Source organism: Rhodnius prolixus, unplaced genomic scaffold (genome assembly GCF_049639745.1).
Source record: "Rhodnius prolixus isolate KJV_2025 unplaced genomic scaffold, Rpr scaffold_4, whole genome shotgun sequence".
Taxonomy (NCBI): Eukaryota; Metazoa; Arthropoda; class Insecta; order Hemiptera; family Reduviidae; genus Rhodnius; species Rhodnius prolixus.
Genome location: NW_027411614.1, coordinates 32,591,056 through 32,606,425, shown reverse-complemented (window position 1 = coordinate 32,606,425; position 15,370 = coordinate 32,591,056). Strand labels below are relative to the sequence as shown.

The following is a 15,370-nucleotide window of genomic DNA, read 5'->3' as shown; positions in this document are numbered from 1 at the left end:
AATAGAAGCCGGACATATATCGTATATAAAGTGTAGTCCCAGAATTGAGCCAGCTAAGATTAACCGTATTTCAACTAAAGATCTAGAATCTTTCCGCAACCAAAAAAGTCAGTGATGATGTGGACCGAAGTTGCTTCTCGTTCTCACAAACTGGACTACATGAGGGCTTATGGGAGCCATATTCTGTAAAAATGCAGCTCTTCAAAAGCTATGTGCAGAAGATTCTGCAAAATACTCTTCTTACTGCTAAGTAAGAACCGCAGCAACATCTTATTCTCCTGACTGGACCTTGAACAGTCTACTTACTAGAAGTGAAAATGTAAAAATTATTAATTTCCAAAACACATGTTAGGCACTTCACTCCATTTCAATTATAAACAATCAGGTAAGCATTTTGGCGTTAATACAGCACAAACTTGCTTCGCTACTACTCATCTGGCACCACTCTTAACATCTTGTTTTTAATCTGAACAACTTAAAACAATTAATTAAAATTTATAATCCAAAGACCTTTTTTTACACTCAAATCTAACTATATAGGCAAAGCTTAATATTACTTTTTTCTCCCAAGTCGCCAAAACCTGATACAGAAATTACTACTTTAACTTGCAGTCTCATGTAAATTCTCTAGTTCAAAATTATTTCTTCTAGAACTCTTCCTGACAATCCAACAAGACGTCTTAAACTCCAATAAATTACCATTTGTTCAACAATTTTTGAGTGGATAAACTCGAGCTTTTTTCCATTGGAGAATGGGCCATTCATGCTTCTTCATCTTTGACACCATCACCGTTTAATATGCTCAAATCTATCAAAAATTATAAACACTTGTCATTGTTAGAAGTTTCTGTCACGGTGGCGCTGACTTTCTATCCTCGTAGAATCTAGCCTATCTATAGTTGAAGATCACAGATAAAGTATGTTCCATCTAAATATTTTGTCCTTGAGAAACGATAAAGCTACATTTTTCCTGGTAAGAAGAAAAATTTTAATACAGAATTCACGTAATTAAAACTTTACTGCACAATTCTGATTTTAGAATTTGGGTTCAAAGTTATTTTATCGAAGCAACAAACTGTTATCGTTGTTAAGTAAATTCTTGAAAAAAGAAATGTAGGGGAAAAAAACATTATTTGGGAATATTTAATGTTCCAAAAGGGAGAAAATCTTATCTTTTAAAACAAAAAGAATTCGAACACAAATTAGTTGCCATAATGTCCAGCTAAAGCCAGCCTCCGGCCGTCGCTATAAGTAATCTGCTAAGCCTAAACAAAGTTTTTATAATCCCCTTTAGGCATGGCTGTTGATTACGTAGCAGCTTCCATTTTTGCCACAGTCAAGAAAGAGCCATATCTGAAAGAAACTAAACAATTTTTTCCCCTTTCCCTTATTCGGATAACCAAAGAAACTAAATGATTACACATTTTGTGTCATTATTATTATTATTATTATTATTATTACTATTATTTTTTTTTTTTTTATGATTTAAGGCGCGTCAACATCTAAGGTTATTGGCGCTTTTTTCAGTGCACTGCCGGCCTCCGGACAGTGTTCTCTCGTTACAGACAACACTGTCTATCACCGGACAGTGAGCTGTAAGAAGCTCCTAGGAAGAGAAAATCTAAGGGTCAGCTGCTGGATTCATTATTATTTTTATTATTATTATTATTATTATTTAGATGAGTCGAAAGAAATTCTTTTTTTTAAATAGTTAGACCTTTTTATCAAATACTTAGTGAAATTGTGTTACTATTAATTACGTACATATATATTATATTGACAGACACTTAAAACAAATCACTCTCAAAAGAAGCGTTATTATGTCCTAAAGTCGGCAGTGCATCATCTGAGACTCCTAGCGTCAGTTGCCTCAGATACCGACGCCTATTAATTAATATTAGGTCCAACTCTGTACTTACTGATTGATTAAAGAATTTTCTTAAACTGAGGAAAAATGAAAATTAGTTCTAAAAATGTTTTTTTAGCCATTGGTGACTCTTTTTTTTCCTGCCAACTGCGAGTATGTAGCGAACAATTCGAAAGATCCAGGATACTGGTTATAACCATTCTTTTCAGAGTTACTCTTTGACAGTCCGTTTGTGGTATCTTCAAAAACTACTGAGCTATTTCTGACCAGCGCCAAGGATAACTGGGATATCAAGGATAACAATCGGGGTACAGTTCTTTGGTTTCTCAGCTGATTTAGTGATAGCCTACACTTCACTTTTATAAATATGAACTTATTACCTTGTATACATAATTCTTGTAAAACTAAATTGACTATTCTCACAGAATAGTTATCTAAAATTTCTCTCTTGAAAAAAGTCCAAAAAACCTTGGTAACCTTTATTTAATTTTACTCTAAATAATATTCGCTTAAAGCCGCGATAGAATTGATTTTCAGCATATTCACACCTGTGTTCCTCTATGTAGGACTCTAGAACACAGAAATTCATGTTTTCCTTGACTAGTAAAAACGTTTTCTTTTTGAAGATAAGATGTAAAGTATTAAATAAGCTCTCTTGGAACCGTCTGTTCCAAGTAATTATAATTTAAATGTTTACTTTTTTTACCAGAATGTAAAAAGGTTACAGTATTCCACTCCATTCATGTAGGTACATTTGAAATCTTTTAACCTGGGAAGTGATGCTTTAAGCTGCTAAATGGTTTTATACTCTAACCGATTTCTTTGAAGCCAGAGTCTCTAAAAGTTTTCAGTCCAATTCCCCTTTCGACATTTTTCAAAAATAATTTCACAAAATCAGCTTTTAGAAGTTCAAAAGAAGAACGTAATATAAATATTACGTGGCATCTAATCCTCTTAAGGGGAATAGATGAAATACAACAGAATATATATCTTTTGGTCCTTTTGAAACACAAGGGTGCCTAATCACAGTGAAATAGGAAGAAATGAAAAAACAGATCAATTGGCTAAAGAATGATGCCAAATGGAGCATCGTTAGAGACATAATTACAGAAGTATATGTTCCCTGATGAATGTCTGCATTAAAAGGAGGTGTTCAGAAAGTAGAATTACCTGACACTCTCTACTCTGTGATTTACCTTTTTTACTACAATAAAAGTAAAATATCTCCATGATAACAAAAATACCCTAATAATTAGAAATAAAAATCACTTATTCAAATAAAGCATTGCGAATCTTCTTCAAATTTCGGGTTTTCTCTAAATCCTATGAGATGATGGGAATAAGTTAGCAAGCGCTTATGAAAGAGCGATCGCAGTGCAATCTGTTAGCAATTAAACTAAGTTTTTCTTATGAGTGTTGGATGTCTTTGTATCGCTTTTGGTTTCAGAAAGATTGGAAGACAGATATTATTAGAAAATGTAAGCATTGTAAATCAAAAAATCATAAAATGTTTAAGAGACACATTAATGTTGGATTTTCTAATCCACTGATTTTTAAAACATAAAAGGGATTGGTTTAAACTTTAACCAGTCCAAAGGTGGTCTACAATAAAATTAATGTGAAACGAAACATGTTCCTCTGGGATTAGAGAAGATGTAACTCTTAAGCTAAAACCAAGCCATAGCGATGGCTATCTGGAAGAAGCAGTATGTGATTACACCCAGTTGGAAAACAAACGTAGAAATATATATCTACGAGTATGTCTTGCACATTATTTGTTAAAATTTTTGAGCTGATTTAAATAAAACATTATTAATATTTTTATTTGGATTAATGAAAATGTTTTATTAATATTCTTGAAATGAAGACAGCATTTCACTCTCTAATAATAAATTAGGGAATGACCACAGTTTTCTGTGCCCAGTATAACTGAGTAATGATGGCAACAGTTAGAACGTTTTTACTAAATAAATTTTATATCAGATTTCCGAAAAATTCCAGGATTTTAGCAAATATAATCAACTGAAAAAAAAACTTCTATTTACCAGGAATTTTTTCGAGCAATTTTTTTTGTAATTTCATTCTATGTTTAGGTAAGCTGAAGGTCAAGTTCCTGAACTACGCTGACCCTTGGACTTGTGTACGTTGAAATGAGAAAAGAAATTCTCTTGGTTTCGAATTTTCGCCAAAGCATAATTTTTACTTTTAATTTTATGATAATTAATTATTTGATTTCGGTATTTAAAATTAGAATTTATTTTATACATAAATAAAATACTAGTGATAACGCATTAAAGTATTAGAAAAGATTTCAAATGTAGCATGAACGTACGATTAGATTGAATTAATCACTTTTTATTAACTGTACTATCATTTCTTCAGGTAGCCAGAAATCCGTAAAGAAGATTCAGAATAACGGGATTGGATTGGTAAAAGAATTGACACATCGTCCCAAAACCGAAAGTTTATAAATAACGAGATTAGAATCAATGGGAGTTGGCTAGAAAGCCTTCGCCCCAGCAAACCATTAATTGTGGCACTTCTTTAGTCCACCTCTTCCAGTCCTGTCTGATTAATAAAACTTAAAAGATTTGCGAAGGCTCCTGTGTAAAAAAGAGCAAAGTCTGAGCCGACCTAGCCCTTCATTCTGGTACAATACTTGTAGTGCCGTTTTCTTTATTCCTTACAGAATCTTCTGCCAGACCCATTGCAGTGCATGTGTTGATATTTCATAAAAACTATCATTGCTTATATTGGTTATAAAACCTTCTACAAAAAAATTTGGTATTTACAAACGAAGAAATCTAAACAAAAAATACAATTGTTCTCATTAAAAAAAAAAAAGAAATATTTTGAAAAATAAATTCTTATTCTTATAATCAATTAAAGAAAAAATATATTTTTAAAAACGTTGACAAAAGAGACTCTGCTCGTATGGAATATACACTCAATACTAGCATGGTTTTGTAAACATAGCTGTTATATCGACCAGTTTGTAATGTTCTAAATCTCGGATTTCACTAAAACGGATATTAACGAATTGAGAGACTATTGAGACTAATATAACCAGGTTCCGCTTTCAATTATTCTCTGACGTGTTAGTAATGATGTAAAGCAATGATAGATTCAATTCCCCTGGAGTTTGGGGTTGATTGTGAGAGTGACAAGAGTGGACGATATTGGTATAAGCAAGAGAAGTATTCACTAGGTGGACTGGCTTTGAACCTCGTAATTTATAACAGTTAACGTATGTTTCAAAAAGATTGAACAATTGCTTTTACAGCCCAGTCGAACAAGACTGTAACTGCGTTTAGACATTTTAACGCAATTTAGGTTGACATTAAATATTCTGCACACACCCATCAATCATAACAGCAACCAATTACTTATGAGGATCGCAAAAAAAAAAAAAAGACCAACAACTAAAACTTATAGATTTAAGATGATACAGATGACGATCAACAGGTCATGTTGATCCTGCAATGAGCAAGCACTCTTTTCCTGCTAGACTGGCACAAGTTTGGACATCAGAAATATTTGGACAAGAAGGAATTCGACCGGACAAATTTTTGAAAACAAGTCATCTAAAACATAACAAACAGAAAAAATAAATAAATGAGGTTATCCATCAGTTTCCACAAGAACTCATTTTGTTGGAAGAATAAAAACTCATTTGAAGGATTTTCCTAAGATGTAATCTCATTTAAAGTAAAATATTTCTGCCTTACAGCGTCATTTAATTTCAAATTAACGTTTAATCAAAATATTAATATAAAAGTTAAAAGCTCTTCCTGTCTGGACATCTAATTTGAAGGTTTAACATAATTTTATTGCCTGACAAATCATCCGTTTCCTCAAAATTAATTTCCAAAACTAACATTAATGATAATAATGAAAGTTATGTGGCATAACAATTTACATCAATTTGTGCCCTGGAGATGAACTGTAGGGTTGCTAACTCGCCCTACAAAGTTCTATCAGGTCTGGCTCCAGCTGACGCTGCTCCAACAACTAGCCGTACTTTTCTCTGACTATTTATACTCAACTTAACTAATATGTTTATAATTTGTTAGCATTTTGTTAAGGTGAATATTTGATGTTCTTCAATATGTAAATCTCTATGGAGTGCGAATTGTAAATTAAATTATTAATTTAAAAACGGTTACCAGCAAGAGACAATTCACTTCAATTGGAAACAATTGGAAATAACACTTCAATTGGAAGTGATAATTCACTAGTTCACTTAAATTGGTGATTACATCAACAAACCAAGGGTAAGGAAAATGCATTCTTTCCGCCAACGACCAGAGAAAATATTTTAATAAAACAATTATTGTTTTCATACCACTCGCCTTTCTGCTAATGTGAAAATCATGTTATAAATGAACAACAGAAGATACATATGTTTCTACTATGTTGGAAGAACAGACTAGTTTCATTTTTTACCTACAGAGTAGTTTTGCTGGAACTCTTTTACGCAAAAATTGTTTTGGGCTACTCTTTGTTACAAACACTGTATGTAAGTTTAATTTTTTGAAGTCTATCTAGCAGTTATCTTTTTATGAATGAAAGCACTGAATTTGTTTGTGGAGGATAAAATACGTACAAAAGTAGCTCAAGAAGAACCTAGGAAAGTAACTGATTTAATGGAGAATGGGTGAGTAATTGCAGATTGCAGATATATGCTGTGTAGAGTTTCAGGTCTGTGGTTGAAATTTAGTAAAGTTTAGATATACAATTGCCCAAAAAAAGAATATTCACTCTAAGTTCACTTCATTCTTTATAAAATAATAAAGGTAGAAAGCTATTTAATCAATATTTGGGAGGCTGTAGGATGTATATAGAATAAATTTGGATTAGGTTTATATTAATGATGACCTTAATATTAGCTAAATATGGTGGATTATGAAATTAAGGGATGATTTATTGATGTAAGGGACGATATTATTTACGTAGACCTAGCTTTTCTGAACTACACTTCCGCCTTGATGTTAATTTTATGTACTCGATTTTCAATTTTTACAAAAACATTTCTTGCTAGAGGAAAGTTAGAATTTATTTTAAGTTAAGTCATCAGATATTTATTAAAAAATAATTGATTTTAAGGAGAAAGCTTCCGCATAATCTATTACTTATGGGAATATCTAAACATATTTATCTTGTCAAACTCATCAAATTTCTTGGCATTCTTGGATATCGCTGTATTAGGAATGGCAGCCTAGTAGAGCAAGGTTTGCTTCAGTAAATTCTTTTGATTAGTACTTGAATTCGTTTTTTCAAAATCATTGACAAAAACAGAGCATTGAATACGCTGCAGATTAAGTTCATCTAAATGTGTTATTACTAGGGAACGGATTCGTATGTATTTACATATTTTTTTCTAGGCAATTTACAGACGTTTTTCAACTAGAAGTATTCATACTGACACTTTTTAAGCCGTTTGAGTCTACTTTTATTTCACATATTTCCACATATTTGGATGTTATCGCATATTTTACATATTTGATTAAAATAAATAAATATTTCTACATATTTAATCAAAATATGTACATATTTTTTCATATTTTTCATTTTGGGCATATTTTCATAATTGGGAGGTGGTTGACAGGAACTGTGAACCACAGACTGTAGGGCTGTGAATCACAGTGGGTACAATGGTTATTGTAATTTACACAGAATGCTGCTAAACAGTGACGGGCACTTGTTAGTTCTTTGAAGTTGTCTGTTCTTTCAGCTCGTTCGTTGAAGTGTCCAATTCATTTCGTTCGGTCACTTAGTGTATTCTTTTTTGGGTGAAATGCCACGAACATCGGCCTCAAACAAACAACTGGTTGCTAAATATCTTCGCGAGTTTCCAGCAGAACTTTTTCGAAGTGATGGAGACATTTTGTACTGCACAGCTTGTGACAAGCGCGTTTCTTGCTCTCAACGTTCCCAAGTCACCCAACATATTGCCACCGGATCGCACATAGAGAATAAAAACAGAAAGAAAGAGAGGACGTCCTATCAAGCCTTCCTTACATCTCCATCATCAAGTAAGTCTACTCTGAGTACAGATCTGTGTCGGGCTTTGGTTAGAGCAGATATCCCTTTCTACAAACTTAAAAATCCTCATTTCAAAGGATTCTTAGAGACCTATATTGGGAAAAAAATGCCTGACGAGAACACTCTGCGGAAAAACTACCTGGAAGATATCTATAAAGATACACTAACCAAAATTCGAGAACATATCAAAGATGGACCGATTTGGGTGTCAATTGATGAAACCACTGGCGTTGAGGGCAGGTACGAGATACGTATATTGCCAATGCAGAAATTTCATGTGGTTGCAAACAATTTCGAAGAGTGAAGTTTTCAAAATTGAAAATTTAACACATCTTTTTATAAATAGTAAAAATGTTCTTTGTTGTATAAATCATTATAACTTGTAAAAACAAATTATTTTGTTCCTAATAAATTATTATAAATTGTAAAAATGTTCTTTTCTTGTATAAATAATTATAACTTGCCCCCCCCCCAAAAAAAATTCCATTTTCATAAAAAAAAATGTCCATTTTACTTAAATATTCCAGAAAATATTTTAAGAAAATCACATATTTTCCACATAATTGACGAAAATAAATGCATATTTTAATTAAATATTTGGCATTTTTAAATACATAAAAATCCGTTCCTTAGTTATTACTAAGAGGTTACAAATTTGAATAAATCCAAAAAACAGATCAGTGAAAAAAATGTATAATTGACCAAGAATGCCTAACTTTTTATCGTAAGTAACATTTAATGGACAAGATTTGTAGCTGGGGTACAAATTTAATAAAATTAAAATTTAGTTGACATAAAATACTTCTATTTCATACAAAATATTCAACATTATTTATTTAACGTTCTTCAATCTGTAAATCTCCATGGAGTGCGAATTGTAAATTGAATTATTAATTCAAAAATGGTTACCAGCAGAGTCAATTCACTTCAATTGGAAACAACACTTTAATTGGTAGAAATAATTCACTGGTTCACCCAAATTTAACTCTCAAATTTTTCTAACTATCCCAAGCCCAGAATGACTTGGACTTTAATTTATTTACATCTCTACAGATTACAAGAAGAACTATCCTCTAATAATGATAATCAAAAGAGTAGGTAATAATTCTTACTGTAAGCAGCAACAACATACAATCAGTGGCAATAAAATCATGAAAACGGCTAAACAGATCCTTTGGTTTTAGAAGCGAAGTAGTAAACAAATTAAAATTTTCTTTTTTTTTACATCTACACATGCACAATATAACGCGGTACGTCAAATGATCAGCAGTTTTCTGAAAATGTCTTTTAGACAAAGCAGAGGACTTCAACGCAAGAAAAATCTACTTCTAATTCCTGACATGAATATACCTTCCTCCTTGCAGAAGTTAAAGTAGATAAAGGCATTCCTGGTAAGCTTCTAGGTTCAATTAAAACCAATTGTATCTTAGATAAATAGTGACTTCAATTAAACCGACTCAAATTACTTCCATACCTTTATCAAATCCCGTTTTAGAAATAAGTAAATTAAAAAATCATATATTGTTAAATGCAAAGAATAATTAAAACAATAATTATTTAATCTAACAGGAATGGACGTTTATCTGTTACAAGTAAAATTACTTACTAATCGCTTTCAGTTATTGATTTTTAAACTATTGTTCTAAACGCCATTTAATAACAAATCTGTTTACTCATAAACATTCGTAGCTACTAAACATAAGACCATTTTCTTACAGTTTGGTCACGAGGATATTGGTAGTAAAGCAGAGATTTCATTGAAAGCAAGGGGTCAAGCCATAGGCACATAAACTGCTCTTGTCTCTTAAATTGAGAAATAAAACTGAATTAGAAATTCTAATGCAGCTAAATTTAAAACTATTCGAGTAAGAGAAACTAACCTTTTGTTACTTATATTATAAACATCTTTAACTCGAGCTGGTTATCCACTTAGAATCCGTTATTTACAGATGTTTTGTTGATTGATTCACTCATGAAAAAGCAGTCTTCTGACTTGTCAATGTACATCGCTCTGTTTATTACTAATTAATCTTATTTTCTTGCAACCAGCTGAAGATTTATGCAGAGTGCTACATCTTTTCACACCTTATTATTTATTCCATCTCAATTCTATTATCTCCCCTAACACTCTAATACTAATTTTAATATCTTCCGCAATCACCTTTCAACCAAATTATGTGATAATTTGAAATACTACGCTTCAGGTAAATCACATATTATATAGTTTAATTCAAAGTTTTACGCAGTATCTAAGTACAACATTGTTGAGCCCACAATTTAATATCTGATGGCTCCATCTTAAACACACGCTGTAAAAATAAAACCTTCCAATTACAGGGGAGAAAATTAAAGTTTTTAAAAAAAATACTATTTATTATGAACGAGATGAAGGCCATGATACAGAAAATTTTTAAACCACTTTGTTAATATCGCGATAAATTTTTCCTTTACGGACGTTAGGAGAATTACAAATTAATTTCTAAAGATTAAATTGTGCTGGTTTTTAGTCCCAAATTATAAATAAATTAGATCAGCTACAGTAGTTAGCTCTTCTTAAAATTAACAAATTTCTAATTTTTCCCTTAATAAAAGCAACTTTTATAAAAAAGACGGAGTTAATTTCTGTGAAATAAACTTAAAATTCAAATTATTTCCCTCTGATGAACCTTTTTACGAGCAAGAAGAAAGAATAAATAATTTTTTTTAAAATGCGAGCATGAGATTTTCTTTTTTTAGTATTCTACTAATATTATCTAGCTGCTTTCATTAAAATAATAATTTGTTTTATTCTTTATTTTTTATTATTATGAATTCAGCCATCCTTTTACCATAGTATAATAATTACTTTTTGAATACTCATATAAAATAGAAGTCTAACAGAAGTTTTATTGCAAAGTTTTTCAGAGAAGATGATGAGATGTTTTTTGGGGGGGTGTATGTTCGCCATATTTCTTGCAAATCTTGTTTGGTTAAACTTCATTACCCAAAGTATTGCTTTCTATTTATCTAACAATTTTTCTATTTCATTGTAAGTAAGAAGACTATTCGTCGTATACCTGACTGGTTTCGGACATCGATCTTCAAAGGTAGATTACATCAGTTATTACTACTACTCTTAGTCGAAGTCTCTAGATCAAACTGACTAATCTACCTCTCATGATACTTGAAAGTCCGAATCCAGTCAGGGATAAAATCAGCGATTTAGTGGCAAATAAATACATGGAGTATATTCTAGGACATAGATGAGAAACATTCTATTCTTCTCGTAAGTTAAGGGAACTCCTTTTTCTATAAATAGATGGATACAAATGCACCTTTTTTTGCATGCTCTAGACATGGCCACCACAACTCATGTCTGCAATATCAAATACTTTGTCAATTCGTGATTAGCAGTTTGACTTGTTATTTAGTCACCCTGGGGTAACTTTTTTTAAAATATATTTTCTGACAATATTGGTTATATCAACAATGTTAATGGGAACAGGCTCATCTGCATTTAATCATGAAATTTTTTGGTCAATAAATAAATTAAATAAAATCAATCGGAAAAAAAGAAACGAAAGTAAGTAGTTTAAGGCAGTAGCCAATGCTGGATGTTTAACATTCACACACTTACTACGGATAATAGGAATCAGATATTTCTCAAGGGACAGTTTTAGATTTTACTGATTTAGATTTCAATATATATATATATATATATATATATATATATCCATTTGGATGGATATATATATATATATACGAGTATATATACAGGGTGAACCAGTAAGTATTGTCCGTAGGCCTACTGTGTGTAGTACATCTAAAGTGGAGTTCAATGACGTATTGGCCAACTTCATATTTTCCACTGTTCTTGAGTGACGTCACTTTTAAGTTTTTTTCTAAAATCATTACTTTTTTCCAATAAAAATGTTATTACTCAGAAAGTTTTAGTCCGAATTCGATTCTGATGACACGGTTAGAAAGGCAGATAAATTTTCTAAAAATTGATACCATTTTGAAGCATAAGTTATTCTCCAAACAGCCTCAATCTTCCTCCGGATGCTGGAAAAATAAAAGTAATCGAAATTTTTAAGAAAACTCATTAGGCCCTTATGTGATTATTATCGGACCTACGTGCTGGCACTTTTTATAAAAGTTTCCTTGTTTAATGGGCTTTCAAACGGTATATCATTTTCCAGGATTCCTTTTATCTTTGTATGAGAAATTACGTTTGTTGTTTGTTTTCTCAAGCACTCAACAGTGTTAGTTTATCAAGTTGTTTAAGTCATTGAAAACTCTTTTGGATAGACCAGTAGTCAATTTTAATGTAGGCTGTCTTAAAATAAGGAAGCCAAAGGTTACAAATTGCCAAATATACATATTATTGCCTTTTTAGCCACAAGAAGTTTGATTCATATAGTTTAACAACTTTCTCAATTATGGTTTGGCTATTTTTGAAAATTAGAAATATTTTATAAACTATAATAATCAATTTAAGCGTACCATCAGTCATTCTCCAAAAAAGCTCAAATTTCTAATCGAATTCCAACTTTGCCCCAAATAACTTACTTGTTAATTATATTTTCATTGAGTTAAATTAATATTTAAATAACGTTATTTAAATTGTTCGAATAAATTACCAATACCAAAAGCTCGATTAATTGACAGCCAAACCCAATTGGAATTGCTTTTCTTAAAAAGTTATTGACTTGATAAAGTAGAAATTGAAAACATGTTGTACGTACAGTAATTTATTTATATTCTATAATTTAGAATATATAGCATACGAGTATAGAATACACATATACGTATTTAGATAAGTATATATAAATATCTTTCAGGCTTTAGATAATTTTTTTAACATGAAACTAGTTATCAAAAATCAGAGAACTATTCTAAGTGAGTCCTTTAAAAAACAAATAAAGACAAGAAATGTTTTAAGTTGTTTGTAACTCCCAACTTCTGATGAGGTAATTGGATTAACAAGTGAAACAAGTCGACATACAAAACGTTTTTCCAAAATAATCAACCGCAAAGTTGCTAACACAAGCTAGGTCAGTTTTACTACTATCACCTCAACCAAATTTGAATGCAAATATAATAAAAATTAAACCATTGAAATGCTTTCTAAAAGTCTTCAATGCTTTCTAAAATTGTAAATATCATTTTAGCATTTTCGCATGATTTATCTTAATGGATAAAGGTAGAATTAGAAGCAACTCTAGATGAAGAATCACAAGTAAATCGACAAAAAAAAAATAATAAAGCAGGGAATCACCTTGGAAATTGAAAATAGTGGACTTCGGCTGCGAGGCAAGTATCCTGATCAATGCCTTATTTTACTTTTAATAAGAACAGAAATCAATCACTACAATATTAAATAAAATATTATAATTTTAGTTTTGAAATATTCCAACTGATCGCACACTAGACAGCCGGATAATTAAAGACATCAATAAAAAACTTTCCAAATTTGTTGTTATAAACGTGGAAGTAAACGGAAAAAGTCAAAGCATTGTAATGAAAATTGTAGACTTTTTTTTTTGTAATTATTAAACAAACAAAGATTACAAAAAATTTGGATAAAGTAATTTAAAATCAATATTTTCATTCATTCATTAATTCAAAATGCACGAATTGATAAAAATTAAATTAAATATATGCGTTCATTGATTTCATCGAGTTTTCTAAAAAGAAAACCTCGTGTTATCATGCATTATAGCCACACTGCTTCGGTAATTAGAGTCATTGATGTTTTCTATTCAGTAAGCCAGAACAGTATTTAATTAGAAGAGCTATATAATTAGAGTGAATTATTAATTAATATAGATTACATCAGAAATATTTTTGGTGAATATGAGTAGACCAGTGAAAAGATTCATTCGAATGGAATTAGCACCTGTGGAATTAAAAGTGGTACTTATTTTACTAATATTAATGAATAGTTATTTTTTGTAGACAAATATTTTTTTAAACCATGAAATAAATAATTTAATTTAAAGCCGAGAATTAATAATTAACTAAATATTTAAATTTAATTAATAAATTAATATTTTAAGTTATTGTGTTTTTAGAATAAAGTCATATTAAAATGATTTACTTTTTGTTGATTTTAGAAATTAATAAACCAAAAAATAAACACTAAAAAAAACACAAATAACAAAATAATAAATACGACAATAAATACGTACTTATTGAAGGGGAGCGGCAGAACTACGTAAGAGTTTGGCTGCTGACAGCTCGGAGACCGGCGGAGTTGTGCCACACTCTGGCGCCACGCACGCAGGCCTGCACCGCCCCCACTTCGCTCTTCTCCGACCTGAAGAATTCCCACACAGATTCTGTCAGTTGGGGGTGGCATGACAGTAGTGGCCTCTTTGCCGCCGCAGACATTGTTGACAACTAATAGAAGGACAACAATGCCTCTCTCCCGCCCCAAAAAAGAAGTAGTTATGGATTACTCACGCATTATGAAAATTCTAAATAGTAAAAATAAAGGGGAATTCCTCCTTCTTTATGATTTGTTTCTCCATAGATGCTAAAGAAAATGATGCCCGATCATCTCCTGACAAATTTATAAATCTATAACCTGTGAGGGCATCACATACTGTGAAAGTAGAGAGAAGCCTCAAAGTCGTCTTCCGTGAGGGTTAACAACAGCAGCACACAAGGCTGTCACTTACAACAATCTTTCGGACGGTCTATAGCAAAACTAGCATTCAGAATGTAGGATTATCTTAATTAAAAGAAAAAGTGGAAACAGTTTTCAGGCAGAAAAATAATGAAGCGTCAAAATGGGATGGAGTCCTGCGCAGAACTATTGAAGTACGGGATGAAAGAACTAAATAGAAAGATTTACATAGTGATATGGGATGTACGGATAAGTGTCAAACAAACAAAAATACCTGATTTTAGAAGAAGGAGACGAGTTAAAAATGCGAATATTAAGAAGCTACAGTCGAGCCTCCCATAAAGGACACTCTCACTAGCGACCATCTCCATTTACGGACAGTTTTTGGATTTCCCCGTTTTACCCCTATACACCTTCTATATAAAAGAACCTCCGTCTAACGGTCACTCTACATAGCGACCGCGAGCATTGATTTTGGGGAACGGATTATATGTTTCATCTCCCACCAACGACCACCTTATTACTAAAAGTTCGTTTGACGCGGTGATAAAAAGAATTATCCCCTCTCAAGTTTCTCTTTCTTTCTGGTTTTTCCAAAGCTCATACATCTTGTATCATTTTTCAATATAACTTTGGAAGAACAATATTATTTTTTCTGATATGTTTCTCAAACGAAAGTGGTTAACTCTAGAAGAGAAAATAAATGGAAGATTTTGCAAAAACCAAATCGAGCCATCGTCAACTTGTCGAAAGGTTTGTTCTATTTTTCTATTAATAGATGATAATATGTTGGTAATTTTACCATAAATTATTATATTATGAATAAATGTGATGATTATTACAAA

The 15,370-nt window shown here is 31.4% G+C and overlaps 1 protein-coding gene across 4 annotated transcripts in view; it reads right to left on the bottom strand.

The window, feature by feature from the left end:
- The window catches only part of LOC141456154 (lachesin-like), a 413,770-nt gene extending 399,552 nt beyond the window's left edge, over positions 1-14,218 (bottom strand). For 3 of the 4 annotated variants that reach the window (XM_074131863.1, XM_074131864.1, XM_074131859.1), the window contains exon 1: positions 14,086-14,218. The gene's annotated coding sequence lies outside the window, so the exon portion shown is untranslated. The remainder of the gene's footprint in view (positions 1-14,085) is intronic. The other variant, XM_074131862.1, reaches the window with a different exon arrangement.
- Between the last annotated feature and the right edge of the window lie 1,152 nt (positions 14,219-15,370).